Raw genomic sequence first — 25,590 nt, forward strand, 5'->3', positions numbered from 1 at the left:
GTGCATGCACTTTTTTTTTCCTATTTGGTGCTTGTAGACGTTATGGGAAAGTTGTCTCTCTCCCTTCTCCTCCCCATCCCTCCCCTCTGTCCTTCTCCTCTCGTCTTGTCATGTGCTCGGGATGTGCTCATGCTTTGCACAGAGAGCAGCTGTAGCACGCCTAATGCAGGTTACAGAGTGTTAGCGGCAATTTTAAAGTCCCCCCCCCCCCCCCCCCCCCACCTTCCACCTCCACCCATCTCCGCCGCCACCAAATAATACGGCCGGGATATTGGAGGGGAACGTATACCGCACCACGTACACGCGGAGCCCGCTCTTCCTCTCCTGCTTGGGACGCCTTCCTGACCGCTTGCAAGTGATTTGACTCGCCATTAGAAAGTAAGTGCAACTTTTGTCGCCCCTGCTTTAAAGGTTTTTCTTGTGCGTAAAAGTTAAATAGGAAACGTACCGAGGAGATATGCGATCGTGTGTGCTGCTGTTGTCAAGATTTGACATGGAGTCATAATTTGTGGAGAGACTCCACTTATTTGAGAAGGAAATGCGAAGTTTGTGACTGTTCCTCACACTTTCTAATTAGGGCGCACTGATTAGATCTACATGGCACCTTTTGGAAGCCACTGCCTCAATAGAGATGATAGATTTTAATAAAGAATGCTGTAATGTTTTACTTTTATAGCCGTTTTCACTCATTGCACCCACTTTCTACCATTAAGTAAGCTTTCGACTTTTTTCTGTATTTCTTGATGCGTCTGAGATAATCTGCTTTTGTTTACTTTAGAGCATCTTGTCAAAGCTGATGCTGCGTGATTTTTATTATTATCATCATTATTATTAGGCCTGTGTGCGGCACATTTCAATACCAGTGAAGACACTGTTTGTAGCTTTAGTTTGCGTGAATTAGACACAGTGTGAGAAGTGTGATTTCGGGAGTGAAATGTTTGAGATAATTTCAGTGAAATGAAAAAAAAAGACAGACTCGTTTAGATACAGACACAGCAAATCCTGTAAAATTTGCGAGCTTAATTTTTCCCCAGTAAACGGATTGAATTGTGCTGAAACCAGAAGAACCGTTTCACTTTACATTGAATGAATAACGTCACCAAAATCGTCACAGTGTCTTGAAAACAAAGCGTTCATTGTACAGTTTTACTTATGTATATATCTTTACGCACCAAATGCATAAATGCATGGCTTGTTTAAACAGGAAAGCTATATCAAAAGAATCGCGCCTTGGTGATGTATATTTTTGGGGGGCTTCTCGGCACTGTATCGTTAACTTTGACGAAAATGTATCCTATTGTATTTCAAAAGGATCATCAGGTTGTGCGTTTTACAAACGGTGGTGCTGTAATTAAAGCCTGGCCTCTGTGTGGGAGGCCTGATCTGAAGCCTTCTTTATCATAATCAGGTGTGCTTTACAATGTTGATCTTAATGATAGGATGCTAGCCTTACAGTTTGACATTGATCAGATCCACTGGAGATGGACAGAGTGTGGATGTGGGGAAACTGGCGACATATTAGAATAAATAAAGAGATTTGTGCGTAAATTTGTGAATGTTGTTTATTTTCTATATGGCATTTGGACAAAACCAGGCAGTTGGCGTGTGTCATAGTAGGTGGAATATGTTGTTTAGAAATGTAAGACTGAAGCGTGGGAATATGGATGCAGTAGCTTTGATTGTGAACATTTAAAGAACAAAGTGGTGTGCGTGATCCCTTATTGATTGGCACAGGCCCTGTGACTCATATTTACTCATTAAAACACTTGCGCTTTGCCCCTCCCACCCACGAAACCAGAGTAAACTTGGAAGCCAAAACTGTAGCAGGTGAAAAGAACACCTGAAGGAAGACGAGGGGAAAAAAAAGGCTGGTGATGCCATTGACAAATAATACGGTGTTAATTTGACTCCACCTGATTGGCTCGTGTCACACACACATATGAATGGAGTCAATCACTGCCTGAACTTTGCTTTCCTCCTGAATTGGCAGTTTGTTTAATGTGTCCGAACAGAAATCAAAGTTGTGCACAGTGTACCTCAAACGCACCGAGTAACCTGCAGCTGCATGCTGCTGCGCATGATCCATCACATGTTCCCCTGGTTGTTGTTGTTGACTCAGTTGCAAAAGGTTTTCTGTATTTTGGGGTTTGTTTGTTTTTTTACGCATTTGTGCTGAGCTGTCGGCGAACTACTTCCATATCTGTGGGAAAGTGAGCGGGTGAACATCCGCACGGTGCAGCGCTGGGCTTTCTATTGCGAGAGGCGACATTCGCCAGCCTACCTGAACACCATTGTAGTCTCCCCATCGGATGCGGCGATGGCCAAAAAAAAGACCCACTCACACACACACACGAGAAGCTATGAAGGATTTCGACGCAAAATCGAGCACGTGAGAGCGATTTGACTCTAGCAGACGTGTGAGAAGGAGGAAAAGCAGTAAGCAAACGGGCGCTGTGTTATCGCGGATAGGAACGATACGCTCAGGTAGCTCCAGGATGCTCTCCTCCTCTCTGACTTGCTTTTTTTATTGTTTAATTGATGCTATTTCTGATCGCATCCTCCATTAAAAAACAGCCGAGTCGCTCTGATTCTGTGTAAAAAAAAAAAAAAATAATAATACAAACACAGTGTTTCCCTGTCTTCCATTTTCATCCCCTATGTGAGAAGCAGGCGTGCGGACTGCTCGCTGCAAGGCGGACTTATTCCGGCGCGCTCTGTGCAATGGATGAAGATTGTGCATTGATAGGAGGGAGCATTTGCGATTTTTTTTTTCATGACATCACCGTAGTTACATTGTCGTGGTCCGAGGCCTTTGACCTCACCGGGGTTGGTCCATATTTTGGCCACCCCCAGCCCCCTTTGGGGATGGCCCTTATTCCCCCACTCTTTTCATACTGATCGACCATGCAAGCCTGCAGAACGGACCCTTTGGCTTAGAGTCATCGCTTTTTCTTTTTATCTCTCCTTAAGTAGATGCTGGACGGAACGGACAACTTGGCACTCTCTGACCAAAAAAGAAAAAAAGTAACAAGCTCCTGTCTTCATAATCCGAAACATTTGCGTCGTAATTCCCTGCGCCGTTATTGCACTTTCCACAGGAAACCGGATTTCCCCCCTTCTCTACCGTGTTTCTTCTCCGCCGGCCTCACAGGATATCTATTGCTACTGCCACAACGACTTAATAGAGGCGAAAGAGCCTTTTGTGGGATTGAAGCTATTTGCATTGCAAATTAGGGCCCCTGTGCAAGGATGACTGCACCTTACCGCGATTTTCAAGGCCTACTTCAACTCAGTAATGCTGGTTAATGTCAAGTGAATATGACATTAACACTGGGAATATATATCATTTTTCCGAAGAACTGTCGCCTTTACGCCGGGTGTTTAACAGTTCGGGCTGTGCTGTAGTGGCCCTCAACGGCAAAAAGAAGGGAATGTAAGGAATATAAAGCTCAATGTGATTTGAGAAAAAGGACACTGATGACTTTTTTTTTTTTTTTTTTTTTGCTAAGTATATTTGACTTCTGAGAAAATGGAAACTTGGGAGACCAGAAGATGAAATGTACATGTGGATTATTGCTGAAGATTTGGGAAGTGGGTTGTTATCTTTGGTTATCTAGCTGTATGAGTGTTCTGCTCGTCATAAAGCTAGATAACCGAAAGTAAAAACTACTTCCAGACTCGTCGAGGACTTTTGGACCACATATTCCTGCTCACTTTTGCCATGGACCCGAGATTGCAGAAGTTAATCACTTAATTGGCTTTGAATTGCTTTTTAGTTTAGATTTATTTTTGGTAATTTTCTCCCCCTGCAACGTGCGTTTGGGTTTAGAAGTTTTCACCAGGAAAAGTCAGCATTGTTCCTACACTTTTCCTAATTTAATTAATAAGGTTTGCAGAGATGTACATTGTTGGTGCGTAATCGTGCACATTTATACACACACACACACACACACACACACACACACACACACACACTGAACTTGACTTCAGGCCACAAATTGCACGTTACTTCCATGTGATTTTGAAGTTCTATTTCATCTGACTTGGAAAATGTCCACGCAGGCTCATCGGGATCATTTAATGCGAATAAGAGAGTGACATTTACAGCTTCTGAATGTAGAAATCCACGTGTGCGCCTCCATCATGCTTCTTATTTCAGCATGATCGAGTCTGGCCAGGAAACGGCGCTGGCATTCCAAACAGTGATAATTAGGACGTATACTGAGCTGACAAAAAAATGGAGTGAGGGAGAGAGAGGAGAGGAGAAGGAGGGAGGTGACAGGAGGGAGGGAGGGAGGGAGTGAGGGGATTGGGGAGATGGTGTGTGTGTGTGTGTGTGTGTGTCTGTGTGTGTGTGGTTTGGGGGGGGGTCGGGCCTGCTTAATTGATTCCGTTAACCGCAGTGCAGGAGATGTGAACGACTGGACGATCCCATTCCCACGCTCGGTGGGGCAAGTGGCAATGCCATGCCCGGGCCCAATATGACAGACAGCGCCGTGAGGGCCTGGATGGGGGCCTGGGGTGGGGGGGTGGGGGTATTGGGAGGGGAGAAGGGGAGGAGGAGAGGAGGGGGACGACAGGGGTCATGAAAAGACGTCAAGTGCACCAGACTCATCTGCATCCCCAAAGAAAGAGGCGACGTTTTTCCCAGCCCCAGCCGACGCGGGCGCTCCCTTAAAAAACTTGGAGTAGTAACGGTCCTGAATGCGTGCATGTCTGCGCCAATTGTGCTGATAATGAGGATTTTTTTGGGGGGTCATTATCTTAAAACTATGCGGGTTTACGCATGTGAAAGGGATGTGCAGCAACTCTGTAACCCTGCGTGGCCCCTACTTGAACGCGCAAGTCCAGGCGAGAGGAGTTCTAATTCTCCTGAGAATAAGCAACAGCGCAGACAATGTTGCATAAAGCAGTCTGGGCCGTTTGAATAGATGACATCTCCGTGGATTGTTTGCATTTGAACTTGACCATGAATGTTGGGAGCACACTGGGCTTTTTGCTGGCACAGGTGAAATTGTGGGACGGCACATTTATGGCATCTCATAGAATTAATTTAATATATTGAATGGAATAGGACTTTCCTCCCTTGGATTAATAAAAAAAAAAAACACGTTTACACAGAATGCATCTTTGAGTACAATAAAATAAGAGTAAAATAGGAAGTTTTTCCTCCTACAGTGCAGTGTTCTAGAGCTTTTTCAACACACACACACATGTAGAGGTGTCAGGTGTAGGATTGTTTCCTCTGTAGACCACGTGTTCCAAACATGCTTAATTGTTTAAATGACACCTGAGACGATTCCAGATTTAATTTGATCTCCATTCATTGCACTTTCACTGAAAGTGTGACCTGTAAATTTCCATCCTTTAAAACATCCGATTAAGTTATAGTTCAAGTTCAACATATGTCCAGAAATTTGCGTGTTTTCTTTTTTTTTTTTGCAACCAGGGATTATTCACGTGCAGTGTTTAACAGTAGCACAGTGGCTGAATTCAGCAGCACCGTCGCTGAAAAGGTCTCTTGGAGACTTTCTCACACCGTCAGACAAAACTAGTGTCCCTTGTTCCCGACCCCTGTCAAAGAAGCTATACAATACCATGTCGTTTGCCCGAAAGAAATTTGAGAACACAATTTGGACCGAGCAGCAGTGAATAAAACAAGTCTTATTGTCCTCGGTTAAGTCGATTGAAATCGTCGTCCAGCTTTATGAAAGAGAACGCTGTTTTGGTTTTTTTTTTTTTTTTTTTTTTAAGTCTGAGGGGCGCACTAAATGTCAACTCAGAGGAGGAGGAGGGAAACTTAGGGTCTATAACTAAGTCACCACATCATGTCATTAACCACTGCAGAGCATCACAGTGTGTTTCTCCTACAAAATATGTACATGATATATTTTTTTTAAAATTTTGCTGTTTCTTTGAACAACTGGTTCCTTTTAGAGTTCCACATTTAAAATCCAAGCAAGTTACTGAGACTAAATGTGCTCTCCTTCAGACTTGGTGTACTTTTTTAAAAACAAGGAAAGTAAGCCCCTCTTTATATATATATATATATATATATATATATATATATATATATATATATATATATATATATATATATATATATATATATATATATATATATATATATATATATATATATCAAACAGAATGTCCTTCCTTAGTCCGTAGTCCTTGGGGCTAGTCAATAGATTTGCAATGCAATGCTGAGATGTACTATTACCAGGAGAGAGCAGCATCATGTCTCCAACAGTTGCAAATCACACTTGCATGCATCTCCATTGTTTTTCAGTCTCTGGACTGCATGGAGGAGAGATGCAGTATGATTGGCAATGATTTGCATGGTGTTCACGGCTGTAAATCTTACTAATTTGGTTCACAGCAGTGCTTTCTGTGAACCCTGACAACCACTGCTGTCATGAGTCCTAAAAATAATGAACTGCATTCTCTCACTGCGATGATGACTTGGTCCCCATCTAAATTTCACTTTTACCTGATAGAGTCAAGGTGTATTTCTATTCTCCTTCTTCCCGTGTCTCTATAAATTAGGCAGAATTGCATCTTCTAGTGTGGGTTGGACAAAAGTATGCTTTTTATAATATTTATGGAAGTGTTTCTGCCACCATACAAGCATGTTGCTGTGGAAAAAGAAAGGCCCTGTCATTCATTTCATAGCACCATGTATGTAACTGTATTTAATATGTATGTATATATATATATATATATATATATATATATATATATATATATATATATACATATATATATATATATATATATATATATATATATATGTATATAGCTGCGTAATTTGACTATGCACGTAGAAATGGGTGGTGACAGTCCACCTACCATCTTCTGAGTAAATGAAGGCTACGGGTTTCGCTGTGCCCTCCACTGCAGCCATTGTTGTCACGTGATTTGTTGAGTAACAACACCATGACGACTATGGAAGGGATTTTCATATTCATTGGATGAGCAATCAGCATATTTTATGTGAGTGTGTCTGGTGTTTTTATGTGATCCCTCTGTGCCTCTGTGCTATGTATGGCAGATGCAGTAGCAGGTTTATCAGCCCAGGGTCATTTTTGCGCCAGACAAAGGATGTGAACGTAGACATCACACAGGTGCTATTCATTAATATATGTGTTGCATGGCTGTGTCTTTTTTTTGTTATTCATTGTGGCCAGTGCTGTCATATTGTTTCACAGTAACAAAGTGGTTAGATGTATGGGCTTCCTATACAAACACAAAAAGCTAGGAGCTACAATGAAGTATCATTTGCAGTAAGAGCCAGTTACAATCAAAACTACTCTATCCAGGTCGACAGCACGATTATTTTTATTCTGCTGAGGCTTGTGATGAGACAAAAGGTTCCATGTGCATCTACATGTATACGTCTGTGTTTGCATGTTTGGTTTTCCTGTCTCTACCATTAACTGACCCAGGACGCTTGGAAAGCTAGTGAGGCTACTACAATCATGTTGATGAAAGGGAACAATAGCTGTGTCTCAGTCAACAACGTCTGTCTGTCTGGCTTGGGCCATGTCTCACTCTTTTTGTGTGTGCGTGTGTGTCTCTTGGACATGAACTTGAACTTGAGACAGGCAGCCAGACACCATCTGTGCACCAGGGGTAATGAATTCAGTGCATTCATGGCTGTGGAGCAAGCCTAGGCCACCACCACCCATTGACGAGCAGATGACCCCTATAGTCTGAGTTAGCTCTTCATCACTAATAGAATTCAACAATACCAGCTGGTATAGGGGAGTTTATTTTGGCTGTTTTCCTAAAGACAAATGGGAGCAGTGCTGTGCCTGTAGTGCTGGAGCTTACGTGTGCAGTATGCATGCTTGTATGTATCTGTACGGCTGTCAGTGTCTGAGTGCGTTTGCATGAAGCCGGCCGTGTTATCCTGTTTATCTTTGTCTCACCATATAGCTTATGCAAATTAACTGACGTACACCCTTTCCCTTCCCATGCACTCATCCCATCCCCAATAAAGCACAGGCCTGCTATTCTAACAACACAGCCATGCTGAATTTATTGCCTTGATAACTGAATGGGCCAGTTCAGTATTTCCCCTGATAAAGGGTAGTAAGTGAATGAGGCATAAACCTTAAACAAGCCAGGCACAATGTGAATTCCTGCAGGCCCTCCTTCTCCTACTCCTCCTTCTCTTCCTCCAGCTCGAGCTTCTGTCACAATCACAAGCACGCACACACACACACACACACACACACATGGACGCATGCGCACACACAATAAGGCTTTTCCCTCTGGTTGGTGTCGCCACGGCAACGGTAGGTGAGATCACCTTGCGCATGGCAGCATCAGTCCCTGCCAATGCAGGACAGGTTCCTGGTTTCTGTGAGTGTGCGCTCCTGTTATATGCAAGAAACCAGAATACCACCCACCCCCTTACCTCTCTGGCTCGATATAGACAAATATGTTAGTGTTCGGCGTAAGGCACATGCACTAGTTAATTTATTTACTTCAAAGTTCTCTTGTTTGCTCCACAAACTGAGTCATAGTGTTAACTGCTGCATAACTGCTGATTACACTGTGAATCTGAGAGCCTGTGGTTTATACATATGGATCTATATCGGACAAAACAGAGTCTGAGTTTATACATTGGCGTTTTACACACATGGCAGTGCACACAGACACTCAAAAGGTGTCACTGCCTTCAATAATGGTGTCACCGCCGATTAACAAGGATCTGATCGACCTCCCTCCATAACAGACCAGCCAGCCATAACTTGCCAATAATCCACTGAGGAATGTCATGGCTCGGCCCTTTTTAATGACATCATGCATGGCCACTTGAGCGTCTTGTGGGGAGCAGCGGGCATGCTGTGCTCTGCCACTGTATGGCTGGCCCTCCCCTTTAGCTAACTGCGTGGATATGCATGGCCGACATGTTAGTCTGGCACTTTACTAATGTGTACTGTCAAAACTGTGTTCCATATGTAACAGAATGGGATTGTGTTAGATTTATATTGTCTGCAAAGTGTAGGTTTGCTGTTGTCTGGCATAATGAGATTATCCAGCTACTGTGGTATTAAAAGAAGTGTCTTTAGTACAAAATGTGTAATTATATGCATCTAAGAAGTACATTGTCAAACTTTGACAGTTTTAACACTTCGTGAATTTTAGAGCCTAGGACTAAAATGAGATCCAGAAAATAATACTTTAATGACACAACTGCTTCAAAACTAATGTTATAATTATCTGTAGCCAGCTGATATAATTGCAATCTTGATTCCCTTAACTAACCATCGAGCTGACACCGGTAATTTAAAAGGCAGGCCTAAATTTGGTTGACTCCCCATATTAATTCTGCTAATATCTTAATTTTGCTGAAAATTCACTTAATTTTAAATGAAGCGTGTCCTTGCAATAATAAAACAACAACATTCTACATTTTTTAATTTTTAATGACTGAGCCTGGTCACTATATAACAAAAAGGTTCAATCTACAGGCAAGAAAGGCAAATAAGAGCACAGAAGGAGAATTTGAGTCAAAGCAGCCCACAGAGCTGTATAGCCAGCTTGATAAGAGGTGGATAATGAAGCATTTTATTCTCTGAAAATATATATATGATTATAAACTGTAACACAGTGGTCATTTTAACTCAATGATTTTTTTCTGTTTGTACATGTAAAATGTGTATGCATAATTTGCAAAATGATAGTGTATAATGTAAGCAGTGTTGTGTGTGGCGAAAACAATGTTTGTAATATGCCAAAATTCAGTATAAAGGCAACCAACTAGTACAATATACTTTGAGTCTCACAGCTGCATGATTAGATATCAGCATTGTAGCAGCAGCAGTACACAAATAAGGCTGTGTGCACGAATGCTATTTTTGCTCTACAAGTCTAAAGCCGGCTGTCAGCCTGTCTTCTAGGATATCTGTGCTCTGCTGGCTTTTGATTATGCAAATACTATGCACTATAAATGAATTAGTATACTTGCATCCAAAATATGCTCCCTCGAAGATGAAAGGATGTAAATAATACATTTTGTGTCACTGCATTATTCATTCTCTTTTAATTACAAACACCATTCTCAGTCTCCGCCAGTTATACGCTCTTCTCTGTATTTAAGTGGCCTGGATGTTTTTTAAAATTATTTTATTATATTTGCTATATGTACAGGTACTTGTTTCCAAATTGTAATGCTAATTGTCTGTCGCTGTATTCGCTCTCACTTTCCCATTATTAAACTCCAAACACTATCAACGTAATGCAGTTTCCATAACTTAATCTGCTTTTATTGTTGAGCTGGTAATTAATGCCCGAACAAGCTCTGATTCTGTATAACGCGACGCTCCTGTATTCACTGTCCGAGACAGAATGAGAGAATTTCTTTTTCATGTTATGCATAATCACGTCTGTATTATGTACCATTTCATAAGAAGGGAGGGGCTTCAGAAAACATTAAATAAGCATAAATACCGTAGACGTGCCTCGACTACAATTAAAATATGCCTATCTTTCTGCTCTTCGCAAAGCATATGGCATTGAGGCCTGGATACAATTTGAATACGACGAATCGTCAGAAAAATATATGCTGTTCGGCAATTAAATTATATGGGCACTTGGACTAGGGAGCCAGTACCAGTGCATATAGAATAGTGAGCAGTAGTTACCACGCTCGCATTAGCATCTGGCCCTTTTATGTAAATTTGATGAGAAAGGACTCATGCATATACGCCAAGGCTGGGGTGTACTCGCCTAATATCCTTATTAGAGAGGGGTGAATTAAATATTTATTAGGGGGGCTAAGGGTGAGGAAAGAGGGGGGGCTGTCCTGTGTTGTCGTGAGGACCTGAGGTGGAAGAAGGGGGAAAGGGAGGAGGAGATTGGCTTTCTGTATGAGTGTCTCTCTCTGCCTCAAGGTGCCACCATCTTAAGGCGTTTGGCAGCAGTGAGAGTGTGGGGAGGGTAGACCTAAAATGTCCGCTGGCATAGACACGCGCACGCATACACATTAATACAAATTTCGGTGCAGTTTGCGGACAGGACGGAGATCTGAAAGTCAATTATTCAATTACCGGCGGCGGCGGCTTTGCATGCTGAGCATTTCATTTGCATGTATTAATTCCTTCGATTACTGTCACTTAGAAGATCGACCTGTGTTTAGCTTTCCATTGCAGGTCGTTTATTGTGTACGAGCGCTAATACTCGCACCTCGGCGATCAGAGCTCAACTAATATTTGCTAATATTTAGAGAAGTGCAATTTCTCACGCCTGCGTCTTTCAATCCCAAGAAACAATTAATACATTGGCCTTCGTTGAGTTCTGTTTGATAAAACACTGTAAAGGGACACACAAAGTATTTCTATATGGAAATATTTTAAAGTTATGTGTTTATATATAGTATTAAACAGTCCATTGAAATATTTGATTGCTAGGATTTTCAAGTGTTTGCCACTTTAAAGTTACACACATAATGGAGATGAAATTGCCTGTGTGATAGACATTGGATATGTCACAGAAGTACCAGGATAAAAACGCAGCATTTTAGCGTTTATGAACAGCTACTGATAATATTTCCTCTATTTTTTGAGACTACTGATGACTCTTAAAGCCGTTACACCAAAAAGGACAATACAAAATGCTACAGAGACGACAAAGGAAGTTGGCAGCAATATTGCCAGTTTATGTAAATCGCAGCTATACTGTTCTCCCTATCATTCTCTGTCTCCTTCTCTGTTACTCACTCGCTGTCTCACACACACACCACACACACGCACACACACACACACACACACACACACACACACACACACACACACTCTAGCTGACCTCTCCTATCTGTTAATTATCATAAATGTGCTTAGTGAGGTGGCATACACACGGGCACGCATGCACACACACACTGACAGCACACAAACACACACTGTTTAGTGAGATACAGACACAGCATTAACATTCCCTTTCATCGTGAAGTGCTCCTGAGCATGAAAAAGAATGTGCAGGAAATTATTCAAGAAGAATTATACCACACATCGTTCCCAGTTTTCAGGCCTTGACACACACACACACACACACACACACACACACACACACACACACACACACACACACACACACACACACACACACAGGCATACACCCCTTATATATTCGGTTCAGCATTTTAGGAAAGTGTTGTTATCGGAGGTATTTGATTCATGTTGCAATTTAGGATTTTGGTTTAAATGGCTCGTTGATGTGTAAATTTGTTTCTGTAGATACATGTGTATTTCTGAGTGCGTATTCATCTGGAAGTCATCGTGTCCGTGCACTACGATTACGTGTGTGAGTACGTGGAATTATGTGTGTATGTGTGTGTGTGTGAATCGTGTGTCCTTGCATAGTTAGCCTGTTGTCCCCCTTTTTTACATGCATAAAGTACATACACAATATCAGCTGTTCCCCTTCCCTACCTCCCTGTTTCCTCTGATGAGTGGTACGCCCCGGCGTGCTGCCAATGAAGGGAGAATAATTAAACGGCTGTGAGTTTGAGCCTGGCGTTGGCTAATGGATTGTTACTGAGAGGAAATGAGACAGGCAGCATGGGGGAGCTGGGTGGTAAAGCAGACCTCGACTTTGGATAATGAAACACTGTAAGCCATCGGGGTGGAGAGAAGACACCTCTAAAAAGAAAGGAAATGCTTTTGTTGTATGACTACTTCCTTTTGTCATATAGGTGGGTGCAGGTGGCGAGTAGTCACACGATGTGAAAGAAGCATTCTGGGTACGGCATCACTTAAGTAGAGATGCATGCAGTTGCGCCAGTTTTAAATGAAATACACTCTGTTTCAAATCGGGGTAGCTCACTTAAACATAATTTTTATTTTCCCACCCACATTAATCCCTGTGGGGCTTGGAGAAATTCCTCTTTATGTCATCCCATATTGCCTGCATATGTGTGTGTGCATGTATGAGGTACACGTTCGCAATTTGCATTACATATAGGATCTATGCATCCTCCTTTAAAGAAAGAATGAGGTTGATTCCTGGCACTGTTGTTGCCAGTTTAGGCTCCCCCCGCCAACTACACACATGTAGGCTTGAAGCGTGGTTGTGGTGGTGGGAAGGGAGGGGGGAGATTGGAGCGCAGGAGGGAGATAGAGGAGTAGGAGGGAGATGGGATGAGACAAGCCACACAAGCCGCAAAGGGAACGGGGTGAAGGTGGAGGGAGGAGGGTGGGGGAGCGGTGTATAGTTACCCTAAACTCTGCCGTAGGGCTGGAAACACGCACAGATACATGCACGCGCGCACACACACACACACACACCGGCTTGTCACACAACCGCAAGAAACATCAGAAACGTGTAGAACATTGCAGTGGGGAGTATGACAGTATGCCTTGTATGAAGATATCCTAATTGTTTTTGCTGCTCATTCCCACAACTTGTGAAATGTTAATTGAATTCAGAGGTTGGTGTGTTGTTCAGGATTCTTGAGTTCAATGTATTTTTTTAAGCTTGTTTTTGATGGAATAAAAACACTAATAAAAATCAAGGAGTAATTCATTAAAATTGTCGTGTGGTTGTGTTATTGATTATAGCCTTGTAGCACGCTGACAGTGTGCGTGTGAGCGCATATGCAAGTGTGTGAGAGCTTTGATATGGAGCGCTAATAAAATGTGGCATCTGTCAGTTTGATACTGACACACCAGAAGAGTCTCACAATCACTTGGGAACACAGCAGGAGAGGAAGCCAGAAGAACAAACCTACATACGGTGCATACTGTATATTTCTGCATATAACCTCCCAATGAGTCACAAATGCTGCATGAGAACAAAAATAGCTGTTCTATACATCAAAACAAAAGCAAACAAATCTGAAAAAAATAATCTTTGGCATGTCAAAAGTGCACATTTTGCCATTCATGTTCAATTGTAGTATTTTTCACATCTGACCAGTTTTTGACTGCATTCACTTAAACCTGTCTTCATATGAGGAGAATGCCAGCAGTCACATCTATTTAGAGGGATAAAGGATACAAATGAAAAAAAAATTATAAGGATACATTGAAATTTATTGCCACATGACTGGGTGAGGTCAGAAATGAGGTCTTAAACCAACCATTGGCAGTTTTGACCTCACATTGGCTTGTCCTTTAGCTTTGAAGTCAGTAAGTGAGATAGAGGTCAAGGGTGCTTTGGGTTCAAACAACATGGCTGCTGACACAATGTCAACACACACTGCAAAGATGAGAATTGACTATATTTTATTCTCATTTTTTAATCTGACATATTTAAAATGTCAGTAATATGACTTTATTTTTCTGAGTTAATATTTAAACAAAGTTTCATTTTGATATTGTGAGGGATGAAAAAACACCTCCCACGACCTTCAAATGATCCACAAGTCAGCTGTTCATGTTCTCTAAAGGTAGCAGGCTTGACTTGCTATTTGTGGCAAACTGCGAAGGTTGAGAAGACATTTGCACAAAGTTATTGCCAATTTGAATTCCTTCAAGTAAACGTAGCCGTGGTAAATGCTACCTCTGTTTCCTCCTTCTATCATATAACTGTGTGTTTGCTGCTGTTACTTTCTTCCTAGTGGAAACATGTTATTTGTGATTTGCTCAAGAAGGGTTGTTCAACTTGTAAAGGTTACCTCTTGGTAAACTTATTCACACTCTGTCCCCAATGTGTATGTCCTTCATTGCTGCAGTGATGGAGAGAAAGAGCTGTGAAGAAGAAGTGCAGGCAGCAGGAAGTAGAGGTCAACACCAGATCTCTGGGATTTTGCTCTCCACTGGACCCACATGAGGTGAGCTTCGGTTAATAACTAAAATGTGTGTTTGTGTGTGTGTGTGTGTATGCGGGATTATCCTCAACTGTATGTGCTGAATGCGCAAGCAAACATTCGGCTTTTGTGTATTTTAGTGTTATCCCTAACCTGAATACGTCACACACCAATCACATCCAAATGGTGTCATTGTGTATGTGTTACTGTGACCTCTGGTAATTCAAGGACAAAACATTTAAATGAAACACACACTACGAATTTGCTACGTGGCTCTTAATCAGTAATGATATTTTAATTTTTTCTTTTAACACTCAAAAAATCAAACTCACTTAGCTCTAAATGATGACTCTAGATATGTTGTGGCAATAGGAGACTTTCTGATATTTATCTGGACGTTTCAATTACAAAATATTGAACATTTCGTCAAAAACAGCCAAATTTCTTTGTTGGCAGGAGTGTTTTTCCCCTCTGTGCCTATCTCGGCTGATGTGTGAGTCTGTGTCCATGTGTGTCTGTTTGCCTGCAGCAAAGTTAGCCCGAGTGTGTTGGATAAAGGCATAGATGTTAGTAGTGGTCCAGAGGACACAGTAAACAGAATAACAGTGGTTTGAAGGGAGCTCAGGCGATGTGATCGTGGGCAATATCAAATCCCATGACCCATTCTTTGCCCTGTGGTCCATACCAAAGACAACAAGCACAGGGGAAACAGAGGTTACTGTTCACTATTCATCATCACAACAACACACAAAAAACAGGAGCTGCAACCAGGAAGTGATTTCAAAGATCTCCTCGAGCCACTGAAATCCACGCAGTAGCAGTAATTGCCCTCCACCCTGGCAGTGTTTGCTTTGTGTGCAGGACATCTTGCTCTATCAATTAGACCTCCCACCATTATTACATGTGACATTTTATGCTATTGAAGACAGGCAAATATTTTAATGAGGTGAGCTCGCTCTCATAAGAAGGAAATTCTTGTTACGTTGGCTGGCAGCAGCAGCTGAGTTTCATCTGTGCTTTTTTATTTCAAATTTGACTTTTTTTTTTTTTTTTTTTTTACACAACTCAGTGACCTCTTGAGAAGCTAAGGCGGAGTGAAGTGTCGTGATATTAGGTGTACACACTGTGCATAACTAGTTGAATTGATTGACATCTGTCACTGTCAGCGAAAAATATATAGTCGCACTTGGTAGCTTTGCCATGCTTATTCTGTCAATGATTAAAAAAAAAACTACAAGCAAACAAAAAAAATAAACAGCACAATGGCACATTTTGGTTTGAAAAACACCCCAAAACAAATGAAAATACCCTAATGATTCTACACGTGTTAACGGTTCTCAGAGTCAAAAGTGTATTCCTCGCTGATGCAGGAAAAATTAAGTAGCGAAAAGAAGTGGAGGTATGTCAGCACCCTTGGGTCTCAGTGTACTGTGGTATTCCTGGTCTTAATTACTCCCAGTACTCGCACACATTTGGTGGACTTCTCAGAAGGGCCAATTAGAAGGGCAGGGCAAGTCACTTGGTAGGAAAAGTCAGTGCTCAACTCTGTAGCCATCTAGACTATACTGCAGGGAAATGATGTCTTATAGCAAACTCTGCAGAACATTCACACAGTTTATCCATTTAATTACTTATTTCTTGTATGGCATTAGCTGCTTCAAACCAAATATCTTAAAGTCTAACTTCAATATTGGTGGTTTTCAGCATTTACTGCACATGTATTGTAATTCCAACATGACTTCAATGCTGCGTTTTTATAACAATTCATCCTGAGCTTAGCCAGGATTATTGCTAATAGTGCTAGTCAGAATGACTAAAGACATAAATGGGGTAAAGTGAAAACCACAAAAGGAGAAATTGTTATCGGAGCCTTCAGAATAGACTGCATAATAGAAGTGGGTCGGCAGCTTTAAATATCAAACACTGCTGAACAGCATTACACAGTTTTGAATTACAAAAAAAAATCTTTTAATGAGATAAAGCACAAAATCTGTGGAACATCTTTGTAAACACTATTTTCTCTACATTGCATACAACCCTGTAACATTATAGAGATTTCACAAAAGCCGTCAGTGTGTGCCAGTGTCATTACATATCTATCTATATAAGACATTGCATTATTCAGTCAGAAAGGTAGGAGTTTGCTTTGTGAGGAACAAATAACTCTCCATCAGTTATTTCTGTATGCACAGTGTAGCATGGCCATATCATATATATACACACACACACACACACACACACACACACACACACACACACACACACACACACACACACACACACACACACACACATACACACACTTCAGACAATACAAAAACATTTACACAGTAATTTCTGCTTTCCCACTTGCTATTAAAATTAGCATCAAAAAAGCACAATATATTTACTATACAGTATAGTTTGTTTATATTGCATCACGTGGATTGGTATGCTACAGTCATAATCATCTGCCAGCCATGCAGATTTGCAGTACAGCTGGTTACTTTTAGGGTGCCAGTGGGAGTAAGTATTTATAATGTGGCACCCGCATTCAGCGAATATAAACCCTCCAGTCTTGTAGACCAGCTTCTGTATCATCAGTGCTAGCCCACAGCGATTAATGAAGTCGTCTGCATGTGTGCGTATGATTAAGGAGTGCTAAGGTGTCATCAGTGCGTGTACGTGTGTGTGTGCGTGTGTGCATGTTGTCTGGTCTGCATAGATAAACAACAACAGAGAACAAAAGATGCCAGCATACAGGAAGGTATTGCAATAGGTCCATTCACAAACAAGAATATAAAGATTTTTGCACAGTAAACATAGCCATGTAAATGCAAAGGCTTAATTCTTTATGATCAACTAGTACAAGACAAAACAATTATAAATGAAGACTAAAAAGAGAAGCAAATGTAGTAGAATACAGTGAATTATTTATGAAAATATTGTAAAATATGAGGGTTTTTTTCTTTTCAATGACTTAGTTTCCATCTATAATTTTCCTATTTCCTATTTGTCAAGTAATTCCATATTTCATGCTTGGATGCAATCCTTTCCCCATGCTATATATTGCAGATGCACATGCCTCTTAGCGATAGCACAATATGTCTTTTCCATGGTTGTTCAAAATTTCCACAAAACTAGAACATACTCATCTTCCGCCCCTCCCTTCATTCTGATGCACTACATTATCATGGGAGCACCAGGGGATGAGCTTGGCATTTGTGGAAATCTCATCTTCTCAATTCATAATTAAAACATACAGTATAAAGCTACGGCTTTCTTTTTAATGTAATATCCAAGTAGCTTTCAGTGGGCTGTGTAATAGCGCTGCGTAGGGAGGGTTTCTTCTGCATCATCATACAGCCAGAACAAAGGATATGCACATCGTAAAAATCATGCAAATAAATGCAAATTGCTGCCAGCAAGAAATAGCGTGGTGGCAGGAGGGGAGTTTGTATAAGCACAGAGGAATTCCAAGGTCTTTGTATACAACACTTACTGGACAATCTTCCCTTAAGTTGTGGCAGAAAACAAAAATATACCGGTTTTGAGCCTGACCCTAAATCTCTTTTCAAGACTTTTCTCTTCTTATAACTGCTGGTTAGATCTATTTACCCACAGTGCCTAAACAATACGTAGCTTGGTATTGTTTCTTTTTTGCAGAGAATCCTAATTTTTTTTTTAGGCTGCAACAAAAAATGTAGTGAAGATGCTATTCTACAATGCAGCGAATGCAAATATGATACGTGGGCTGCAAACACTATTACAGGATGTGTGTGTGTTGGGATGATGCAATATTTAGACGCTACCACCTCAGAGAAATGTAGAGCAGATATTAGTGACACTAACGCTAATGAAAGTCACACCTCTCCTCCTCGCCTTCTCAGGAAAAATTTCAACTTTATCATACGTGACATTTTCATGATTGTGTTCAGTAACTGGGGGGATTAGGTAATGACAACCCAGGTCATTTTCGTCTTGCTCTAAAAAAGAAAAATGTGCTTGTACTTGCATTATGTTCCCTGGTATTTGATTTGGTTCTAACCATGGATATTTAAAACACTCGTATGGTTACTGCATCATCTCTAATCTATCAGCACAGAATGCCTATAAACTGAAAGCCACTTTGCTTTTATCCTGAATTATATATCATCATTTTTATGATAAACACGGTTTTGCACAGTGTGTGAAAGTGTGTTTGCAAGGGAAGATTTCCAAGAGTGTGTTTAATTACAAATTAATAGTTTTTCAATCCTCATTTGTACGGAAATTCTAGAATTACATTGTGAAATCCTGACACAATTTAATAATTTTACAAAATATCCTTTTCTTGTGTCTGAAATTAATTCCAACAGCATCCTCCAATGCAAAAAAACCCAGATATTAGTACAGTCGTGGTTTAACAGCATCGCATTTGGAGACTCTCACAGACATACAACAATCGGCAATTTGTTTCAACTTGCATACAAAAAATGATATAACACCGCCCTCTTTCAGATAGCACACACACGTACACAGCAGCACACACACACAGACACACACAGACACACACACAGACTAACCCGCAGACACAATATGGTAGGGGAGAAAAGGGGCAGGGCACACACAGACAGACATTCACAATTGTGCATAATGATGTTAACATTCCTGCATGTCTAATGCAGGGGATATTGAGACAGACACTAGCTGGTCTGCGGTCTTACTGCATGTTGTGTGTGTTTGTGTGTGTGTGTGTGTGTGTGCGTGTGCATGGGTCTGAACTGTAGCAGAGCATAATGATGTATTAATTGTGGCCTGTTCTCGCTCGTGGTGTTTTCGCTCCTCGCTGAGGCTCCTACAAGGCCTTTGATGTAATCGTTAATCTTATGCAAGATCACAATGCGCTTTATTTTCGAGTCTGTTTGCATGAAATCTGTAGCTGCACTCCGACCTGAGTGAAAGGATCGACTGTTGTTGCTGCTATTGCTTTGTAGAAAACTGCAACCACTGGACTATTGTTTATTGTATATTTTCTCAACTGGCTGTTAATTGTGGAGTGATTACCCAGATTTACAGAGCTCAACAAAGGGATGCTAGTGAATAGAAGTGGCCAGGATTTGTGAATTAAAATCAAAGCACGGGGCAATAACAGTTTAAAACTTCATCATCTTTCATCATGAATTTATGTATTTCAAAATGCATATATATATATATATATATATATATATTCTTTTTTCTCCAAGTTCTTTTCTATTAGGAAGACACAAATAGGGGAAGTGGATATGAAAATGGAGTGCCAGCATCATAAAAGATGGAAACAAAGAGGGACAGACAGCATACACTGACAAGGACAGGCAAAAGATGAAGCTCATTTTTCCGTGGGTACCCAGTGGCGTCTGCATTGCAGATCGCTGAAATGCCCCTCGAATGCGTCCCTGGGCTTTAAGGGGGGGGTGTTGTGGAGTGGGGAAGGGTGAACAAGGGATGGGTTTATGCTATCCCTGCTTTCGTACACTTTGTTGTTTTTTTTTTTCTACCTTCCCCCACCAAAATATATTTTTTTCTGTCTGCATCAAATGTCAAGTTAATTTCCTGGGTGCTATGAGGGATGCGTCCTCCCCTTTTGGTATGTGTGGCAGGGTGGTGGATTGTGGCAGGGTGCCGTGCATGCTGGTGTGTTTATGTGTGTGTGTGTGTGTGTGTGTGTGTGTGTGTGTGTCTGCATATGTGTGTGTGTGTGTGTGTGTGTGTGCCTGAGAGGGTGAATGGGGAAAGGGAAAGGGGCATGGCACGGCAAAGAGAGAGACAAGAGGTGGTGAGGGGGGTTCAGTACAGTATGTATAAATTGGTTCTCTCTGAAGAGCTAGAGAGGTGTGTTGAAAGTGTGCATGCGTATACGTGTGTGTGTACGTGACTGTGTGTGTGTGTGTGTGTCTGGTTGTGTAAGAATATGATCCAATTATTAATAGATGCTTTTGGCAGTGTACCCATGGCCATGCACCTGTCCTTATTTGTGAATTCATATGTTCAAGTCTTTTGAAGGTTCATCTGAATTGAATGCAAAAAAATAAAATAAAAAAAGAGAGGGGGGAGGCAAAAAAAACATACCATACATTATGTGAAAGGCTTAGCAATTCACTGTCATTGTGGAAAAAAAGCAGAAAATCTTACTATACATGCAGCTGTTTCACAAAAAATTGCTTCGTATGGAGGCGTCAGTTATAAAGTATTCTTTGGTTGCTAGCAACATGTCAACAAATGTCTAAAGCTCATTGCCACCTGATATTTAATGGTGTATTATGTTAAACACTTTAGCACTCTGAAAGCATTGTTGCTTTTTCAATCTTTGCGTCCTTCTGCATTCCAAGGCCGGAACATTTTTTCATTTTTATTTTTCTTCTTATTATAGTCATATAATTGTGCCCCTGATATTGATATCTCCATGTCCACTACCTTTAGACACAACTAAACCTTTATTTTGTTCTTTTTCTAGTAAACACAAATGTAGTATGCCTATTTGTCTCTCTGCTCATGCTTGTGCAGTTTTTTCTGAAAAATGGACTGTGATTTAGAGTTTCTGTTTGTGTTCAAATGTACACATGGTGTTGTATCCACAGTGCCTTTTTTGAGTATCTTTAATGCATGTGATTCCAACTATGCATGTCTATGCGTGTGTGACTGTACAGATGCTTGTCTGTATCGTTTATTGCATTTTGCATGCAGCTTTTAAGTGCATGAATGAAAATTGTATATTTTGTGTTGCAAGGTGTAAAATGCCTTATTGCAGAGAAAGGGTTTTGAATTTGTCAGTCGTGCTTACACTGATGTATGCTCCTGCCCCACAAATGTCACATCCCATAACCCAGAAAAATTACACCAGTCCCACCTAATTACGCATATTCATGATGCTGTTTTGCATAGTGCTGGTAGCATACTTCTGTTACAAGCCACAGAGCTGAGGGATGTGGTTGAGTGAAAAGGCTTTCAATCGTCTCCGCCACAAGCATCAGCTTGATAACAGTACCTCCATGCCATTTTTTTTATGATCTGAGACTATTATGAAAAGAGAGTTTTCTCTTATTTCTAACAGTCAGTCTTATTGCCACTGCCGGCAGCATGTTCAACCCCAGTGGGAATTTTTAATAAAGAAATTAGCTTTGTCCTAGATTATGAAGGTCATTTTGAAAATAGATCAGATTCAACTAATGATTTTAGAAATACTTTGCCATTTATACTCCATCTCTTCTCTGTTTCTTTTTGCGTTTTCTGCTTCTTTATCTGTCTTATTCTTCTCATATAGTGCATGTGATCCCCTTGGTCATTGGTAATGAATATGCAAATCAGAGGGGGACCAGGGCTAGCAACTGGAAGCAGTTGAAGTTATGACTGAAAAGATAAAGGGAAGTGGATGAGTCTTAGTGGCAGGCTCAGTGGCTTATTGTAGCACTTGCTGAACAGACTTAATCATACTTGGCCCAGCTGTAATGAAGGAGAGGGTCCAGGCTGTGCCACTGCTTGGGTAAACAGCGATTGTTTCAGTCCGGGGTTCCAAACATGGGCAACAATGGCACTATTGTCCCGCCAGCTCTCATTAAGAGGCGAACCAGAGATGGGGTGAGGAGCAGAAGTGGGGATGGGAAGTGGGTGAAAAAGGGGCAAAGGGGGAGGGGGGTGAAAAAAGAAGAGGTTTGGGGGGGAGAGCAGGAGCAGGTGGGAATCTGGCAGGAACAGAAGATGGGGAGGGTAGGGGACGTGAAGTAAAAGAGAGGTATGGAGGGAGATGGTGGCAGGTGCTTCTCTGATCCTCATCTTTTTTCTCCACACTTTCATTTGTCTTCTTTCTCACCATCTTCCTCTTGTTTCCATATCCGTCGATCTTCCTACACCTCTCTTTCCTGTTTTTTGCCCCCATCTTTTCATTGATACCTTCTTCCTACAACATCCTACTAGGGATCTACTCTATTTCCTCCATCTGCCCTTTGTTCCTCTTCTCTTTTTTTTGCATTTGGGATGGTGAAGGATGTTTTGCCTGTCATACCACCTTTGTATCACCTTTTCCATACAGCATCATAGAGACAGAGGGGCAGAGAGAGAAGAGGAGGGAGAAAGAAAAAAGAGGATCGGGAGGAGAGGGGGATGAGAGGAGCAGGGAAGAGAAAAGGGGCAGGGGCGAGACAAAAAGAAAAGATCACGCTGCTTCCTGGCTTAATGAACATGGGCAAAGGATGATCACAATAGAATACATTATGCTCTTGTTAGTAGAGGCAATCAATTAGCACAGAGCCAACCATCTTTCCTGCCTGGGCACTGGCTCATTCACAGCCCAAACGAGTGACCGAAGGAAGCCCCTCGCCTCGCTGTTTTTCCCACCCTCAATGCCCAGTGGCCACAAAAGATTTGATTTCATTCCCTCAATGTGAAAGAGGACAGCACTGAATCTGCATTTCCGCCACATTCACCCCACATTAGTTGAAATATTACTCAGGTTTTGCTATCTTTAAAGGTCCTGGCCCTGTGGACAATGTTCTTGTGAGTGCATGTGTGTAAGTGTATTTGAAAGAATATACGCAATCAAAACTAATCCCCAATCTGCATTTAAGCCTAATTAGCTCTATCAATAAACTCAATGTGATGTTGATTAGACAATGTTAAACTGTCTACTACAAACATGTTGCATCTACTAAAGCTTGGTTCCACAAAAAGGGAATCAGACAATGTATCTGTGGGTGTCACTCGCAACTGCATACCAAATTGTCACTCAGTTTCCACTGGCAATTCATACAGTAGTTGGGTGAAATTCCTTCATCCTTTTCCCTCCCCCATGTTTTCTTCATTTTTGTGTGTGTGTGTCATCTAGAGGAATAGCTCTAGATAATGGCAGCAATCTTTATTTTGAAAAAGGCAAGGAGTAGTTCTGCCTTAACACAGGCACAAATCACCACTGTCTGACTGAGGATCTGTAGAAGTGTCTGTGATGAGTAGAACATACTGCTTTCACTGAAGAACTTTGCTGTGATTCCAGGCCGAGGCTGGAAATGGAGGAAACAAAAGGAAATGAAAGAACAGGGGAAAGAGGAAAATTTGTATTAAGAGTCAAGATGTAGGACAATTTTTTTTTCTTCCAAGAGCATACTGACAGGAAGATGGCCTCGGGTTTAGGCTCAGGGAATCTGCTGTTGCTGTTTTTGCCAGGGCATTCACACCCTTCAGTATGGCCATCTGGAGACTGTGTGTATGTGTGTCTGTTTGTGTTTGTGTGTATTTCAGTTACCTTTCCCTTTTTGTCATGGAACATAATACTGTGGAACAGTGAACACAATTTACTGTATCATCTGTGTCCACATTTTCTTCAGAATGCTATTTAATATTAGTCAAGGTTGTTCAGTATTTTGCTTAAAAGCATAGAAATACTGCAATTAATGTGTCAAGTGGTTTGGTTAGCTAAACTAACAATCTTGCAGTCTCAGCTAATTCTGTTTGTTTTGGTCTGAAATTAAGATGGCATTTATGTCAATAATCACTCACTGATTACTGACAAAAATGCCTTTGCTGAAGGGCAGCTTACAATCAGGAAGTGCTGTTGCTTATGCTTGGTCTGTCTACAACAAAGTTTAGGTCAGTAGGTACAAAGTAGTATCCACATGAATGTCAGGACACAATGTTTCCCAGCCAAACGCTGAATACCAAGATAATCAGTGTTATTAATTTCACCTGCCAGTGGTTTAATGTCGGTGTATGTGCAATGCAGGCGTCATGTTTCTACATCAAGCTTGTGCAAGTTGCCTGTTGGACCATTATTGGCATCCAAATATCACAAATCCTGTTCACAGGATATAAGCCTTAAATTCCGATTTTATGTGAGCTCAGAGAAATGTTCCCACTCTCAGCAGATAAATTTAAAAAGAACCTTCCTCTCTCAAAATCTGAACAACGACGATAAAACATTTAAGAGAAGTAACATTGAAAAAAATAGCCCTTTTCTATTGGAGCAAACTGACAAAACAATTGACAAAATTATGAATTTACACAAAACATCAATGTACCCATCTTGCAATTAAAATAGTCATTAAACGTGTAAAACCTCTCTTTGTTTCAAACTAACTTCACACTCAGCCAATCAAATGAATGACACTAGGTGGGAGTAAAATGAGGTAGGACTATAAAAAGGATTTCTGTTTCGAGACAAATAATACAATTTAGTGGTAAAGCGTAGTGTTGTGATCATATCTTAGCTTGTGTTTATCTTTCCATGATGCAAAGGCTTTGAAATTCATTTGTTTTCAGCTGAATCTTGTGGATGTAATTTGTGCAGATAACAATTACAGTATTTGCAGTATGAACAAAACTTCGAAAAATATATGTATTGTCTGAGTTTGCAAGTGGCATCATCTTTGCCCCTAATCTTTGAGCCTTTGTCCTTAATGAGACTTTCAATATATTCTTACAGAACTGAATTTGTATTTCATTACCCCTTTCTCGATTATACAGTGTAATGGTAAAATTTATATAGATCATTTAATGGATCTAAAAGTTCGATTTTATACCTTAATTGTTCTTTAGGATCTAATCTAATAATCTAATATTGCTAATGCCATGTTGTCAATTGAACTGTGTATAACCTCATAGCTGTGTGTGAGGTTCTGTGTCTTTGTGTTAATCACATTGTGCAAGCTATACAAGGCACCTGGTTTTACAATCCACATGCACTCCACTAATACGGTAAATAGAAAATGCATCATAGTGCACATAATTTCTGTTGTTACCTGAGGAAGTATGAGAGGGATTTTATTTCCTAACACCGAGTGCATGTATAGAAGTGTTTTGCTGGTCTTCAGAGGGCTTCGGAATGGTGCAGTGTTGTGTTTTGACCT

The 25,590-nt window shown here is 41.0% G+C and overlaps 1 long non-coding RNA gene across 1 annotated transcript in view; it reads left to right on the forward strand.

Annotated features, from left to right (window-relative positions):
• LOC111562509 (uncharacterized) overlaps positions 1-25,590 on the forward strand; it is a 37,480-nt gene continuing 11,890 nt past the window's right edge. The window contains exons 1-2 of the long non-coding RNA XR_002745598.3: positions 1-378; positions 14,684-14,782. This is a non-coding gene — a long non-coding RNA (uncharacterized LOC111562509). The remainder of the gene's footprint in view (positions 379-14,683; positions 14,783-25,590) is intronic.

Source organism: Amphiprion ocellaris, chromosome 6, assembly GCF_022539595.1.
Source record: "Amphiprion ocellaris isolate individual 3 ecotype Okinawa chromosome 6, ASM2253959v1, whole genome shotgun sequence".
Classification (NCBI taxonomy): domain Eukaryota; kingdom Metazoa; phylum Chordata; class Actinopteri; family Pomacentridae; genus Amphiprion; species Amphiprion ocellaris.